The 15,601-nt window shown below is 42.2% G+C and overlaps 1 protein-coding gene across 2 annotated transcripts in view; it reads left to right on the plus strand.

The window, feature by feature from the left end:
- The first annotated feature begins 3,746 nt into the window (after nucleotides 1-3,746).
- LOC125458257 (mothers against decapentaplegic homolog 5) overlaps nucleotides 3,747-15,601 on the plus strand; it is a 70,182-nt gene continuing 58,327 nt past the window's right edge. For both annotated transcript variants that reach the window (XM_048543379.2, XM_048543378.2), the window contains exon 1: nucleotides 3,747-3,924. The gene's annotated coding sequence lies outside the window, so the exon portion shown is untranslated. The remainder of the gene's footprint in view (nucleotides 3,925-15,601) is intronic.

A 15,601-nucleotide genomic window follows, 5' to 3' on the forward strand; every position in this document is an offset into this window, starting at 1 on the left:
GTAGTTAGGATTAGTAAAGTGACTTACCTGATAGATACTTATGATCACAGGAAGAAGAATCAGTTCTGTCATGTAAAGGTGTTGAAGCAATATCATTGCAGGGAAGAGGATAGGGATGTGGATGTGTGCCCGGTGGTAAGAATAATGGAGACTAACAGATACAAAAAGATTGAGGTAAAAAGAAAGGCAAAGTTTATAAAGCGAACATCAGACACAAAGCCAACACAGCAACACTAGGACAGTGTTCTTGTATTTAAAAGAAGACCAACGGGAGCATCTAGTAAGATTACTTAAGAAGTGTAAACTATAAGAAGTGGACATTTTTCTGGTTTTACAACAATATGTTACAACCAACATTGTAAGTCGAGCCCCACTACTTCCAGCATCATACCGAATGTTAAAAGTGTTTTTTAAAGTGTGCACAGAAACCTAATTTACTTGACTTACAGGCCAAGGTTGATCAAAAGTATGGACCAAGTTTCTGTACTAACCAAGAATGATTATTTATTACAATTAATTATATTATAACTACAGGTAAACAGGTATTAATCATTTGCATGTAACACTATGAATCAAACTCTAATCCCCTTAAGATCTCCACACACAGACACAAACAAATGGGGAAAAATAGATTATTGGATGAAGGATAAAAATTGGAATGTCAGTTCAGTGGTCTTTGTTCCTTGGTTCCAATGACTAGATGATCCTTCTTCAGCTGGAGAGAACCCTCATTGGAATAGAATGTGACTCAATTGTTTATTAAGGTTATTCACATTACTGGTAAAGATAACATGATCAGAGGTGCATTGTTCTGACAATAAAATGTTAGAACTTTTAAAGGTTTAAGAAATGCTGAATTATTGTATCGGGCATCAGAACAGGGGACAAAGGATGAATAGTAATAAGTCTCATGTTTTATTGTTTATGTGATGTATACCTTGTGATGAAATGCTTTTTTGAAACAGCGTTTCGTCTCTTGTAAAGGTAAAGGAACATAAAGGCCACTCTTTTTATTGCTCTTTATTTTGGACTGTGGACAAAGTTGAGAAAAGGTCTGCTTTAAACCGAGCACTGTGGAACGAGTTGCTGTACCTTTAAAAACAAGTTATTAGAACTCATTGTGACTTGTATTTACTCTGTTGCTTTGTTCAAGCAGTGGCGAAAAATGTTCAAGATGCTGTTATGCCAATAAGTATGCACATAGTAAGTTTCACCTAGAGACAGGATTTGATTGTTTTACATATTGAGGATCAGTTGCAGAAGCCTGGAGTCATCCGAATAGAATATCCTTTATTATCATGTTTATTCAACATAAAATACAGTAAAAAGTGTGTACTGTCATCACATTTGGGCACCATTCACATTAACATAGAATACAATTTAAAAAAGATAACTTAGAGTTTCTAACTTTTCCTTCTGTGCAATGGCACTACCAGGCTCCCACTCTGGGCTTACCAGCACATGCCATGCCATCACCAGGAACCCACTCCATGTGGAAGTGAGAGTTACTCTCCAGGCTTCACAGGTTGATCGACCGACTCTATAGCCATGCATCCTCTGAAGATGCCGCCACTGCTCTGGAGCCCATTGAAGTTGCCTCCTGCCAAAGAGCTCTCTTTATCAGGTAAGTCTGAGAAAAAAGAAGCAGTAGAAGGATAAAGATAAAGGAAAATAAATGCAGACAAAGAAGATGAGCCTGAACATTGCCTACTGCACTGCTACCATTTTACTCAGCATGACATAACCCTCTGGCTGTTGGGCAGGTGAACAGACAGGGTGTGAACAAAAACAAAGTTGCTGGAAAAGCTCAGCAGGCCTGGCAGCATACGCGAAGAAGAAAACAGAATTAACGTTTCGGATCTGGTGATCCTTCCTCACAACAACATTGATGCAGAACCTCCAGAATGGAGGACAGAAAATGTCCAAATCTCAGTGCAGCGAAGTACACAAAACTGGAAGGTGAAAAATGGAAGCGCTGGAAGATAGCTAACTATTCTCTTGCATTTACTATAAGCTATTACCTTTAACCAGTGACGGAAAGACTGAATCACTAGTGTAGAAGTTGTTCTGTGCAGGCATGAAGAACTTGTAAAGGATAAGAAACCTGCAAAGTAGAAAGATTTAGGAAACCAAAGGTGCTATTGAACTGTGTTTCCCAGTACTATTTTCCTCATAGAATCGTTGAGATGTACAGTTGGTTCTGCTATGTGTGTTCCAGCAATGCGAATTGTCTATAATGCGATCGACAAATAGGGGAACGTTATTTTTAAAACACGGACTTGCATTGGCTATAATGCAATTCCATGGGTGCTCCTCATTCTGGATAATGCACCAATCCATCCACCCACCATTAGTGAGCTTTCTGATAACATCAAAATGCTATTTCTATCCCCAGACACAACTCTCTACTTCAACACATGGACCATGGTGCAATAGCAGCTTTTAAAGCTTATTATTTAAGGTGCACATTTAAGAGGCTAATTGCAGCCACTGAGTGGGATAAGGACAGTGTTCTTCAATTTTGGAAAAGCTTTAACATCAAGGATGCAATTGACATTATCGCAGAGGCCTGAGGGGTGATGTCATTAGGAACGGTTTGCATGCAGTTTGGCAGAAGCTTCTCCCAGATTTTTAAAAGATTTTAAAGGCTTTGATCTGAGAGAGGAATTCCCAAGAATCAAAGAACATTGTGTTTATCTTGCAAAGCAAGTTAGATTTGAAGAAGTGGAGAGTGAAGATGTTGAAGAGCTGCTTGACTCTGACTGTGAACATCTTGTTACAGCTGATTTACAACAACTTGTCACTGAGGGCAAAGTGGAAGCTGGAGGTGAAGAAGATGAAGTCCAGGATACAGCACCATGAGAGCTTTCCACTTCTGTTTTGTCTTCTTTCCTGAAGGAAATTGAGAAGCAGTTGTAGCTGTTAGAGGACATAGATTACAATGCAGAACACAGCAGGGTAGCAGTTCGTAGGATAAGATCTTATTTTGCATCCTACAAACAGCTTCATGAAAAAAAGAAAAAGGACAAAGCAGTAAAAATGGGATTTTTTTAAGTCAACACCCCCCACCCCCAAAGAAACAGTCAGAAGGCAATGAACCACAGCCACCGGGATTAACTATTTTTCACTCTAACCATGCAACCACAACTGTACTTGAAGGTGATGGTGGTGATGATGAATCCAAGCCTCAGCCCCTGCATTAACAACAGAGCAACCTCAAAACGTCTGCCCAAATCAAGTCATCATTTCTGAAGAAGGATCTCGACCCGAAACGTGAAACTTTCCTGCTCCTCTGATGCTGCTTGGCCTGCTGTGTTCATCCAGCTTCACACTATTATCTCATCAACATGACATTTTTTTTCAAGCTATGGTATTAAATTTGCTTTTAATTCATATCTAATCATGCAATAAACGTTTATTCAATGTTAACCACTGTGTTGTCCCTCTCTCCCCCTTTATGTCTCTCTCTTCCCCACCATGCCCATTCGCATCCTTGATATCCCTCCCTCCTTCCACTCAATGTACTCCTCTCCCACCTCCCCTCCCGCTTGATGCCCCCCTCTCTCACCCTCCCTCACCCTTGATGTCCTCTCCCACCCCCCTCCTCACCCTTGATGTCCTCTCCCACCCCCCTCCTCACCCTTGATGTCCCTCCCTCTCCTTTCTCATCCTCGATGTCCCTCCCTCTCCTTTCTCATCCTCGATGTCACTCTCTTTTAGCCCCCCGCCCATCCTTGATGTCCTAGTCTGCCTTCCCGCCCCCTCCCCCATCTCGCGGAGGGTTACTCTCTCCCTGTGCTCCGCCTGCAGTCTGAGCGTCGCCAGCTCCTCTCTGGATCCGAGAGGGAAGTTCGGGAGAGGAGGGGAAAAAAGAAATGAAACAAAAAAACCAAGCAAAAAGATAAGAAAAGTGTCGAGTTCCAGGTACAGGGAGAACAGCGGCGGGTTGGGAGTATTGTTGTAAGGGTTGCGGCGCTCAATGCGGGCGGTTTTGTGAAGTTTTCCACTGAAGTCTAGGACATGGCGTCGCCCCGGGAGCTGCCTTCTCCCCGCTGCCCCCACTCGGGCTGCAGAGGCCTTTGGGGTGCCTGCCATTTCAAACCTCCCGTCATCTCAGCTGGATTGTTTTATTTCGGCCATTTGCACCCTCTCCATCTCAGGCCACGGGGAAGCCGCCTTTATTCGGGCTGTGGTTTCCTGATTTGCGGCCCGGCCCAACCCGAAACTCCAGTGGGTTAGAGGCTGTGTTTACGGAATGGCTGCGGAGGAAGGAGGACACAGGGAGACAAATTGAGGTGGAAAGTTTTAGGAAGTGGGTACTGTGCCCCGTCCGCAGTTGTAGTTGCGGCTATTCATTGCGCGCTGTGCCAAGCGGGGGCGATGATCAAAATGTTTTTTTTTGCTTTGAGGAACAAAGGATGAAATGTCTAGTTCCCGAATATTGTTTGTTCCAACCTTAGAACAGACCTGAGAAAGGGACAGGTGTGTGTGATTTCCCGGGAAGAGAGTCGAGATTGTCGGTGGCTACAATGAAATCTGATCAGATGATAGTGAAGCTGGGGGTGGGGGTTGAATGCTGGGTTCCGTTCTCGACAAGAGAACAGCAGCTGCTGGATCGTTGAGCTATTACCTAGATTTTGCCAAACTCAAGGGTAGTTCACAGACTTCGAAGCTGTTTTAGTTTTCGGTGATTTAATTTATATCCTTAGACATAATAAAGCTGCCTCCTTAGGGCGTAATAAATTTCTTTAAAAAGTTTTCTGATAGAATGTCATTTTGTATCCAAGTTTATTTTTTAAATGCATCATAATTTGAGATTATTGTAACAAATAACATTTAATATGGATGCACTTTGATTTGTATATTTATTGGGTGTTATATAAAAGTGCTGAAATTGATACTTTTAAATTAAACTTCTGATAAGTAGACTTATTGATGTTCAAAAATCCTGATTCTAAATAATTTGCATGACAAGCTAATGTTAAAATCATTGAATTTTATATCATACCAATAAATTAAGATATTTTATGTTAATTGTACATAGACATTACTGTATATTGTACTAATAGTTTCTTAAAGTTGCAAGAAAATATACGAGTATTACTTTTCTGTTGAAATTATACTCGAGACCAAGTTCTTGAATTTCAAATATCAGTGAGGAAATTAAATTTTTTTTGGATGGAGAGTGAAAATTAAATGATTATAATTTCATAGGGTAAGTGAAGAGTCACTATAATAGAGTCATAGAGATGGTCATTAATTTGAGCAAATTGTACTGTAATCTAATTATGTTTTTAAGCAGCAGAATGAATATTTTACATAGTTGTCCTTTGTAGGCATATTTTTCTCTTGCCCCACAAAAAAATGCAAAGGCAGTCTTGTTTAGTGTTATCGTCTTGCACTTCTGTACTGTTATTATTTGCATGAATCTTTTGTTTTTATTGCATGTGGTCTACCCAACTGTGTGGCCTTAATACTCCTCCTGCCTTTTCCTCTTCATTAGCCAACATCACCTTTTAGCTAAGATAATAAAATGTGAGGCTGGATGAACACAGCAGGCCAAGCAGCATCCCAGGAGCACAACAGCTTTTGTGCTCCTGGGATGCTGCTTGGCCTGCTGTGTTCATCCAGCCTCACATTTTATTATCTTGGAATCTCCAGCATCTGCAGTTCCCATTATCTCTCACCTTTTAGCTATTTGGCCATTGCTTTTTGCTTCTGAGTCCTTTCATTTCTTAAAGAAAAGAGGCAATTTGTCATTTCTTTTCAACTGATTTTTTAAAAAAAACCCAGAATTTAATCTGTATCTTTGCTAAAACCTAATTATTTGTTCATTGGGCCATGCCCGATTAGTGTACCAAGTTTCATTGAAATTCACCAGTAGCTTTTAAAAAAATTTGTCAAGAGACAAACAGGTGAAAATGTCCCCTCTATCCAGCGTCAGTGGCTGAGGTAATTATGTTGACGTACGATGTATTTTATGCAGTAAGCTAAACAATTTTTAAAGCTCATTTGATGTGAGCCTCTCTGACCAGGCTAACATTTATAGCTAATCTCTGTTGTCTTTTAGAAGTTGGTGAGCTGCCTTGAACAACAGTAGTCCATTTGGTGCAAATACACTGTTCTGAGGAAGGGAGTTTCAATATTTGATTAGTGACATTCAAGGAATGGTGGTGTAGTTACAATCAATGCGCATGATGGTGTATCTTGTATTTGTTGCCCATGTCCTTCAAAATGGTAAAAATTGTGGTGTAGAAGTTGTCACTGGACTCATGATGAATTGTTGCAATGCATTTTGCAAATGGTATGCACAGCTGCCCCTCTGTTACTTGTAGAAAGAGTAATGTTGGTGAATGAGTGCTAATCAAATGAGCTGCTTTGTCCAGGATGACTTCAAGTTTTTCAAGCTGTACTTATCCAGCCAGGTGGAATGTATTCTGTCATACTCCTGATATTTGCCTTCTAGATGGCTGACGGGCTTTGGGGAGCCTGTTGTTTCCCTCAATTTCCAGCCCGTGACCTGAGTAGGTTATTACTGTGTAGATAACGAAGTGTGGAGCTGGATGAACACAGCAGGCCAACCAGCATCTCAGGAGCACAAAAGCTGACGTTTCGGGCCTAAACCCTTGATCAGAGAGGGGGATGGGGAGAGGGTTGTGGAATAAATAGGGAGAGAGGGGGAGGCGGACCAGAGGTGGAGAGAAAAGAAGATAGGTGGGGAGGTAGGGAAGGGATAGGTCAGTCCAGGGAAGACGGACAGGTCAAGGAGGCGAGATGAAGTTAGTAGGTAGGAAATGGAGGTACGGCCTGAGGTAGGAGGAAGGGATAGGTGAGAGGAAGAACAGGTTAGGGAGGCGGGGACAAGCTGGGCTGGTTTTGGGATGCAGTGGGGGGAGGGGATGAGCTGGGCTGGTTTTGGGATGCAATGGCGGAAGGGGAGATTTTGAAGCTTGTGAAGTCCACATTGATACCATTGGGCTGCAGGGTTCCCAAGCGGAATATGAGCTGCTGTTCCAGCAACCTTCGGGTGGCATCATTGTGGCACTGCAGGAGGCCCATGATGGACATGTCGTCTGAGGAATGGGAGGGGGAGTTAAAAGGGTTTGCGACTGGGAGGTGCAGTTGTTTATTGTGAACCGAGTGGAGGTGTTCTGCAAAGCGGTCCCCAAGCCTCCACTTGGTTTCCCCAATGTCGAGGAAGCTACACCGGGTACAGTGGATACAGTATACTACATTGGCAGATGTGCAGGTGAAAATCTGCTTAATATGGAAAGTCATCTTGAGGCCTGGGATGGGGGTGAGGGAGGAGGTGTGGGGGCAAGTGTAGCACTTCCTGCAGTTGCAGGGGAAGGTGCCGGGTGTGGTGGGGTTGGAGGGGAGTGTGGAGCGGACAAGGGAGTCACAGAGGGAGGGGTCTTTCCGGAAGGCAGACAAGGGTGGGGATGGAAAAATGTCTTGGGTGTTGGGGTCGGATTGTAGATGGTGGAAATGTCGGAGGATGATGCGTTGTATCCGGAGGTTGGTGGGGTGGTATGTGAGAACGAGGGGGATCCGGTTGGGGCGGGGGCGGGGTGTGAGGGATGTGTTGCGGGAAATGCGAGAGACGCGGTCAAGGGCGTTCTCGTCCACTGCGGGGGTTCGTAATAAACAACTGCACCTCCCAGTCACGAACCATTTTAACTTCCCCCTCCCATTCCTTAGACGACATGTCTATCATGGGCCTCCTGCAGTGACACAATGATGCCACCCGAAGCTTGCAGGAACAGCAACTCATATTCCGCTTGGGAACCCTGCAGCCCAATGGTATCAACATGGACTTCATAAGCTTCAAAATTTCCCCTTCCCCCACTGCATACCAAAACCAGCCCAGCTTGTCCCCGCCTCCCTAACCTGTTCTTCCTCTCCCCTATCCCTTCCTCCCACCTCAAGCCGCACCTTCATTTCCTACCTACTAACCTCATCCCGCCTCCTTAACCTGTCCGTCTTCCCTGGACTGACCTATCCCCTCCCTACCTCCCCACCGATACTCTCCACCTATCTTCTTTTCTCTCCATCTCCAGTCCGCCTCCCCCTCTCTCCCTATTTGTTCCAGAACCCTCTCCCCATCCCCCTCTCTGATGAAGGGTCTAGGCCCGAAACATCAGCTTTTGTGTTCCTGAGATGCTGCTGGGCCTGCTGTGTTCATCCAGCTCCACACTTGGTTATCTTGGATTCTCCAGCATCTGCAGTTCCCATTATCTCTATTACTGTGTGGATGCTGTTTGTTAGCATTATTGGCAACACCTTCCATTGCTTTTCAAGGGATAATTTATTAGTGTTTTTGTTAATGGACCTTTGCACTGCAGTTGCTTGCATTGACTGACGACGGCCAGTTAGAAGTATTAAGACTTGGGGTTCTGCATTGATTCTTTAGCAACGAAAATTGAATTCTGTGCTTAAATGATGCATTTGCTGAGATTTGTTCATTGGCACTTCATTTCAGCTTAAACTTTTAAAAATGCCATTAGAAAAGTGACAACATTTCTTAAATTAATTAGAAGCACAGAGACCTGAAAGGTTTTCCAAATGGTTTATCAGACTGTCTGGGAAATCTTCTTAAAATCTAGATAATCAGCTGGTCAAAATTGCAGTATTTCTGTTTCTGTCTTCAGATGACTTTGACAGTAAGACATAGTGTCATCGACTCGTACAGCATGGAAACTGACACTTAAGAAAAACTTGTCCTTAACGATGAGTTATCCTAAATAAATCTAGTCCCATTTGCCAGCATTTGGCTCATAGCCCTCTAAACCCTTCCTATTCATATACCCATCCGAATTCTATAATTATACAAGCTTCCGTTACTTCGGCTGGCAGCTCATTCCATACACAAACCACCCTCTGCATGAAAATGTTGCCCCTTGGGTCCCTTTTAAAATCTTTCCCCTCTTACCTTTAAACCTATGCCCTTGAGTTTTGGACTCCCCTGTTCTGAGAAAAAGATCTTGGCTCTTGCTCTTCACCCTACCCATGCGCCTCCTGATTTTACTAACCTCTGTAAGGTCACTGGCCTCTGACACTCCAGGGAAAATAGCCCCAGCCTATTCAGCCTCTCTCTACAGCTCAATCCCTCCATCCCTAGCAAGATCCTTGTGAATATTTTCTGAACCCTATCAAGTTTTACAACATCTGTTCTAGAGCACAGAGACCAGCATTTAATGCATTATTCCAACAGTGACCTAACCAATATCCTGTACAGCTGCAACATTGTCTCCCAATACATATACTCAATGCGCTGACAAATAAAGGGAAGTACACCAAATACCGCCTTCTCTACCCTGTCCAACTGGGACTCCACCTTCAAGGAACACTGAGCCTGCATCCTAAGGTCTGTTTGGTCGGCAACACTCCCCAGGATCCTACTACTAAGTGTATAAGGCCTGCCCTGATTTGCCTTACCAAAATGCAACACTTCATTTATCTAAATTAAATTCTGTCTGCCACTCCTTGGCCCACCTGATCGAATTCCCATTGTACGCTGAGGTAACCTGTTTTGCTGTCCACTACACCACCAATTTTGGTGTCATTTGTGTATTGACTAACCATTCTTCCTGTACTCACATCCAAATCATCTATATAAATGACAAAAAGCAGTGGACCCAGCACCTCCGGTCCAAAAAGTAACCCTCCACTGCCCCCTCTCCCTTGCCTTCAAGTCAATTTTGTATCCAAATGGCTAGCTATCTCTGAATTTCATATGATCTAACTTTGCTAACCAGTCTACCATATGGAACCTTGTCGAATGGACTTCGGTAAGGCCTATAGACTACTGCCATTGCCCTGCATTCATCAGTTTTCTTTCTCGCTTCTTCAAAAAATGTGGAGGAGTGGAATTGTGGGAGATATAGCAGTTTGGATCGGAAATTGGCTTGCTGAAAGAAGACAGAGGGTGGTAGTTGATGGGAAATCTTCATCCTGGAGACCAGTTACTAGTGGTGTACCACAAGGGTCAGTGTTGGGTCCACTGTTGTTTGTCATTTTTATAAATGACCTGGATGAGGGCGTAGAAGGATGGGTTAGTAAATTTTCAGACGACACGAAGGTCGGTGGAGTTGTGGATCGTGACGAAGGATGCTGTAGGTTGCAGAGAGACATAGATAAGCTGCAGAGCTGGGCTGAGAGGTGGCAAATGGAGTTTAATGCAGACAAGTGTGAGGTGATGCACTTTGGTAGGAGTAACTGGAAGGCAAAGTACAGGGCTAATGGTAAAATTCTTAGCAGTGTAAATGAGCAGAGAGATCTATGTGTCCATGTACACAGATCCTTGAAAGTTGCCACCCAGGTTGACAGGGCTGTTAAGAAGGCATACAGTGTTTTAGGTTTTATTAATAGAGGGATTGAGTTCCGGAACCAAGAGGTTATGGTGAAGCTGTACAAAACTCTGGTGTGGCCGCACTTGGAGTGTTGTGTACAGTTCTGGTCACCGCATTATAAGAGCGATGTGGAAGCTTTGGAAAGGGTGCAGAGGAGATTTACTAGGATGTTGCCTGGTATGGAGGGAAGGTCTTACGAGGAAAGGCTGAGGGACTTGAGGCTGCTTTCATTAGAAAGAAGAAGGTTGAGAGGTGACTTAATTGAAACATATAAAATAATCAGAGGGTTAGATAGGGTGGATAGGGAGAGCGTTTTTCCAAGGATGGTGACGGCGAGCACGAGGGGGCATAGCTTTAAATTGAGGGGTGAAAGATATAGGACAGATATCAGAGGTAGTTTCTTTACTCAGAGTAGTAAGGGAGTGGAACGCTTGCCTGCAACAATAGTAGATTCGCCAACTTTAGGTACATTTAAGTCGTCATTGGACAAGCATATGGACATAAATGGAATAGTGTAGGTTAGATGGGCTTGAGATCGATATGACAGGTCAGCACAACATCGAGAGCCGAAGGGCCTGTACCGTGCTGTAATGTTCTATGTAAAACTCCAAGTTAATGAGACATGATTTCCCATGCACAGAGCCATGTTGACTACCCCTAATCAGTCCTTGCCTTTCCAAATACGCACAAATCTAGTCCCTTAGAATCCCCTCCAACATCTCACCTACCACTGACATCAGGCCTGCTGGTCTATCATTCCCTGGCTTTTCCTCACCAACTTTCTTAAATAATGGCACCGCATTATTCACGCTTTAGTCTTCTGGCACCTCACCTGTGGCTTTTGATGACCAGAGACATTTCAGCAAGGGGCCCAAAAATCAAATCCCTTGCTTCCCACAAAGTTCTGGGATACAACTGATCTGGCCACGAGGATTTATCCACCTTTTATGCATTTTAAGACTTCCACAACCACCACCGCGTCTGTAATATAGACACTTTACAAGATATCACTGTTTATTTCTCCAGCTTCAATATCATTCTCCACGGTAAATACCGATGCAAAATACTAGTTTAGTATCTCCCCCATTTCCTGCAGTTCCACATATAGAAGAACAAAGAAAAATACAGCACAGGGACAGGCCCTTTGGACCTCCAACCCTGCGCCAACATATTTTGCCCTTCTTTACTAAAATTGTTTTCACTTACAGGATCTGTTTCCCTCCATTCCCTTCCTATTCATGTTTTCGTCTAGGTGCTTCTTGAATGCTGCTATTGTGATTGCTTCTGCCACCGGCAGCACATTCCACACATCACCGCCCTTTGTGCCCTAGGCTGCCTTGTTGATCTTTAAGAGGCCCTATTCTCTCTTTAATTATTCTTTTGTCCTTTATGATTTGTAGAATCTCTTTGGATTCTTTGTAACCCTATTGGCCAGAGCTAAGCCATTTCCCTTCATAAGACCAGAATCCGGCTATTTGGCCCATCAAACCTACTTTGCTATTCAATCATGGCTCTGTTTCTCAGTCTTCTACCTTCTCTCCATAACACACGATTCAGTAACTAATCGAGAGCCTATGTATCTATCTTCAACGCATTCAATGACTGTGTCTCCTCAGCCTCTGTGATCAATGAGTTCCATAGATTTAGCATTCACTGGCTAAAGAAAGTCCTCCTGTCAGTTCACTCTGAGGCTGTACTCTTGAGTCTTATTGTCTTCTACTAGTGGAAACATCATTTCCACGTCCATTTTATTTAGGCCTGTCAGTGTCCTGTAAGTTTCAGTCAGATCTGCCATTAATGTCAGTACCTTGCCCTTAACACCATGGACTCTTATTTAGCAGCCTTGCCAAAGGCCTTCTGGATATCCAAATAGATCATGTCCACTGGGTCTCCTTTTTTTGGTTAATTTGCTCGTTACCTCCTTGAAGAATTCAAGCACATTTGTCAGGCATGACTTCCCCTTGATGAAGTCTTGCTTATTCGTACCTTTTTTACAATATCTTTCCAAGTATTCTGCAATCTCATCTTTTATAATGGACTCTCAATTATTACCAACAACGAAGGCCGGGTGAATCCGCCTACAATTTTCTGTCTTCTACCTCGCTCTCTTAAACAAAGGTGTTACATTGGTGATGTTCTAGTCCTCTGGAACCATCGGTGCCTCCTTTGATTCCTGAAATATCACAACATATGCCTTTACCATCTCCTCGCTATCTACTTGTGATATCTGGTTCGGGTGATTTATCCACATTCTGATCTTACGGCTTCCCTAGCACCTTCTCCTTAGTGATGGCGCTACACTCACCTCTGCCCAGACTCTCTGAAAGTTCTGGTATGCTGCTGATGTCTTCCATTGTGAAATCTGATGCATAGAACTTATTCAGTTCCTCTGCCATTTTTGTTTGGATATCTAAGTTAGACTTCAGTAGTGTTGTAATAAAACTGCTGCTGCTTTGGGTCAGTGGAAATTACGTAGTATATGACGTGTAGTTGGCAACAGTTAAAGCCGTTTTGATTTAATCGTCATGCAAGTTCACATCAGAAAAAATGTAAAATTAAGTTATATAAGAATCATGAGCTAGATTAAAAAGAACAAAGCAGTTGATCTTGCCTGAAATTAATCACTTGGGGCAATTTCAAATTTTGTAAAACTTCAAAAAAAAGCAAGGAACATTCTGAATTTCAGTAAGTAATTTCAACAGACATGTTTTTTTAAAAAAAAAAATTATGACAACTATCAGCATAAGCATGCAAGTTTTATATAATTATTTTTGTGGTCTAACTCTCTACCCATTCTGTTTAAATTTTTGTATCTGTCGAAACTATTATGCTTGTCTGATTTTTATTCAGATTACTTGTCAGAGACTACTGAACATTATAGTTTTATATTTCATTTAAATGTAAATGTATAAATACAAATAAATTCAAACATCAAAACAGCTGACTTAGACCAACAATTGACGTTGATATTTGTTTTCCTACCAAGTTAATTTTGATTACACTTTCCCAGCTGCTTCCATAGCCAGAACCTGTTTCCCTTCATCTGTGAATTCAGCCTAAAAGTTGAAAGTTGCTGTCGTCTGTCTCATCCTGTAACGCTGAAAGTATATTCCTTGTCCGAGCAATTCAGTTTCAGAAAGTTCCTCCTGCTGTCTGTTTTAAGCATTATTTGTTTACCAGTGCTGCTAAATTAGCCTGATTTTTAATGATTTGCAAAACTGAGCTGTTTCTGTCTTATAATACATAGTATCTTCTGTATACGAGAATTCCTGAATGTTACAGCACAGAAGTAGATGACTGAGACCGTCAAGATCATGCTGCTGTCCTTGAGTCAAGCAAATCATCAGTGGTGCAAAATCTCACAATGAACTCATGTCACCATGTGTGTCAGGCAAAGAAATGTTTCCTGCCCTTCTATTTGACCATTCTCTTAATTTATTTCTATGCCTCTTCATTACTGTTTCATAAGACATGTGGAATAATCTGTCGTGATCAGCTTTATCAAAGCCTCCATTTGATCATCTCCTTAAAAATTGACATCACTGATTTGGAGGAAGATGTTGGTGGAAAGAGACTCAATTTGATTTCATCTCTGACAGCCACCAATTCACAAAATGCCCTGGATGTAACAACACATTTCATGATGAGCATTATCAAATATAATATGACATTGAAACAAATGTGATATTAGATCGGGTAATGAAAAGCTTGACCAAAACAGTTAAGTTTTAAGGAGTGTCTTTAAAGGAGGAAAGTGAGGTAGAAAGGCTGAGAACATTATAGTAACTATTCCAGAGAGTGGCAACTGAAGTCATGCCCACCAAGAGTAAAGAAATTAGTCTTAGGATGCACACAGCAGTGGCTTGTTAGTTGCTTAACCAGTAACCCAGAAGTCTAATGTTCTGAGGCATGTGTTTAAATCCTACCATGGCAGATGGTGAAATTTGAATTCAGTTTGAAAATAAATATGGATTAGAAAGCTAATGCAGCAACCATGTAACCACTGCCAATTGTCATAAGATCATCCAGCTCATAGATTTCCTTCTCTAAAGGAAACTGTCTTTACCTGGTCTGGCCTTCGTGTAACTCTAGACTCTGAGCAACGTTGGGGACTCTCAACTGTCCTCTGCGGATGGGCAATAAATGCTGGTCCAGCCAACAATACCCACATCCTGTGAATGAATGAAAAAGAATTGAAGGAGAAGAGGGAGGCTGCAAGTTTATGAAGGTATCTGAAAGTAACATTGAGAATTTTGAAGTCATAGCATTGCTTGGCCAGGAACCAGTGTAGGTCAGCAAGCATAGAGCTAATAGGTGAACAAGACTTGCAGCAAGTTAATATATAGACAGCAGGATATTAGATGACCTTGTTTATGATGGTTGTTGTGCAGGCATCAGCCCACAGAAAATGAGGGTTTCACTAGCAAGGAGTTGAGAACGGCCAAGTTGGGTGATCTTAATGAAAATAGGAAGTTCGAGCGTAAGACCAGAGGCTCATCACCAGTTCAAATATGGCATCAATGTTGTAAACAGAACAAGTGAATCTGGAGCAGGAGTAGGCTGTTCAGTTCTTTGAACCAGCTGTCTCATTTAATGATTTCACGGTTGATATGATTCTGGCCTCAAATTCGGATTCTAGCCTGTCATTGATAACTTTAAAATCCCTTGATTACTTAGAATCCATCTACCTCTGCCTTAAAAGTATTAAAGGACTCTGCTTCCAGTACCTTTTCAAAATGATTTTCCAAAGGCTGTCAATAGTGAAATTAAAAACTTTGCCTCATCTCTGTTTTTAAAATGATTTTGTTTTAAGAATTCTACATCTTCCCCCAAGATGAAACATTCTCTTCAAATCTGTCTTGTCAAGACCCCCAGGGCTTTTTGTTAATTGAGTTGCCTGTTACTGTTCTAAATTCCAGTAGTTAGACGTTTAGCCTCTTTGATCTTTCCTGTATAGGTAATTCATCCATTTTAGCTATTAGTCTTGTAAACCACTGAACTGCCTCCAATGCAAGGTGACCAATACTGTGCAAAATATTCCAAATGTGGTCTCACTTGTGCCTTGTGTAATTGAAGCTTAATCATCCTGCTTTCGCATTTGGATCCGCTTGTGATATATCTTAGCATTCTGTTAGCTTTCCTAATTGCTGTACCTGCATACTAAACTTTGGTGATTCGCAATTGAGAACCAAGATGATCATCTGCAATCTTTCACCATTTTAGGCAGATGAATTTTTTATTCTGTGGAG

This window comes from Stegostoma tigrinum, chromosome 13 (assembly GCF_030684315.1).
Source record: "Stegostoma tigrinum isolate sSteTig4 chromosome 13, sSteTig4.hap1, whole genome shotgun sequence".
Lineage (NCBI taxonomy): Eukaryota > Metazoa > Chordata > Chondrichthyes > Orectolobiformes > Stegostomatidae > Stegostoma > Stegostoma tigrinum.